The sequence below is a fragment of the Elephantulus edwardii genome, unplaced genomic scaffold (assembly GCF_000299155.1).
Source record: "Elephantulus edwardii isolate Elephantulus edwardi_28Jun2011 unplaced genomic scaffold, EleEdw1.0 scaffold00208, whole genome shotgun sequence".
In the NCBI taxonomy this organism is placed as follows: Eukaryota; Metazoa; Chordata; class Mammalia; order Macroscelidea; family Macroscelididae; genus Elephantulus; species Elephantulus edwardii.
Genome location: NW_006399958.1, coordinates 1,522,046 through 1,523,865, shown reverse-complemented (window position 1 = coordinate 1,523,865; position 1,820 = coordinate 1,522,046).

The window sequence follows — 1,820 nt, the reverse complement described above, 5'->3', positions numbered from 1 at the left end:
CCCTCCACGTGCTCCCTCCCTTCTCCGAGGCCCCGCCCTCACCCGCCCACAGCATCAAGGCGCAGGCGCCCCAGCACAGGTAGAAAGTCACCGTGTAGGATACTATGGGCTTCGGACGCAGCCTGTGACAGTTGATTGTGAAGAACGTCAGGCTGAGGAGAATCAGGAGCCCTGCACTGGGGTCGGGCCAGAGATGGACAGGAAGCTGACCAGGAGTTCTTGGGACACCCTGCTCCCCCCAGGAAGAGGAGAGAGAAAACTCCTCTCCCACCCTCCTGGCAAGCAGAGAGAAATGCCCACCTCCCTGAGACAGAGAAGATACCTGGAGAAGAGGGGACACCAAACTGGGAAACAGACCCCCACACACACTTCCCTCTCCCTACATACACGCCCGACAGGGACAGAATGGTCAAGCAGAACTGATGTCCACGCCAAGAGACTGGAGCAGAGACCCCAAGAGATGCTCAAGGACACAGGTTCCGGTCTCCCCAGAGCCAGAGAAGCCCAAGGAGGGTCCTGGGCAGTGCGGGGACTCCGAGCCTCTGCTTACCAATGCTGACGCTGAGGAAGCTGAAGATGAGGTCGATTTTGGTGAGGCGGCGAAAGGATGACCGGAAGGACAAGCCCATGCAGGGGAGGAGGATTAGGTACAGCCCCAGAGCCAGCATCATGAAGCCCATGCCCAGGTGGATAAGCACTGGGGGACGGGGAGAAGGCCAGGATGGGTCACACAGGCCACAGGTGTGCCAGGTCAGCCCCACACCCACTGCCCACTGCCAGAGAGACCAGCAAACTCCCTAAGTCACCCCAGATACTCCAGTCATCTCTACTCCATATAAGCAGCCCCCCCAAATCCTCTAAATCACCCCTACTCATGTTACCCAAGTTACCTCCTATTGTTTAGTACAACTCATAGTGACCCTACGAACAAAAGGTCTGAACCAGAGCCCACTGAGGCAGTCACCGTGTCAATCCACCTGGTTGAGAGTCTTCCCCTCCTTCGCCGACCTTTCAGTTCCCTGCATCATGTCCCTCTCCAAGGAACAGCCCCTCCCAGCAACACGCCCAGGTATGTGAGGCAGAGCCTCATCATTCTTGCCTCCAAAGAGCACTCTCCAAGATCTGTTTGTCCTCTAGACCATCCTTGGGCTGTTCAGTGCTCTTTTCCAATACCACAGCTCAAAGGCATCAATTCTTTTTCTGTCATTCTTACTCATTGTCCAGGTCTCAGATGCACAACAAGTGGTCGGAAAGACTATGGCCTGAATCAGAGGCACCTTAGTCCTCAAACTGACATCACTACTCCTCAGTAATTTGAAGAGGTCCCTAACTGCAGATTTTCCCACTGCAATGTGTCTCCTTATTTCCTGACCGCTGGTACCAAGGGTGTTAACTGTGGATCCAAGCAGGATGAAGATGCTGACAATTTCTATCTCATCTCCATCCATCATGATGTTGTTTATTGGTCCAGTGGTAAGAATCTTTGCTTTCTTGACACTGAGATGCAATCTATACTAAAGACTGCATTCCTTGATCTTCTGCAACAAGTGCTTCACGTCCTCCTCACTTTCAGCAAGAACTGATTAACACTGAGAAATTTCAGGTAGTACCATATGAACAAATGATCAAAGTTATACAATTGTTCAGTTCTTTCATTCATAGGGTTGCAATGAGTAATCTATGACTTGACAGCTCTTAACAACAACAACATAGAGAGAGCTCTCTGGACCTGGTGGACAGAAAGTTATGCTACCAAGACAAAGGTGGGTGATTTTAATCTGTGGCCCTCAGGCCTGGTTGTAATTGGTTTTGGTCAAACA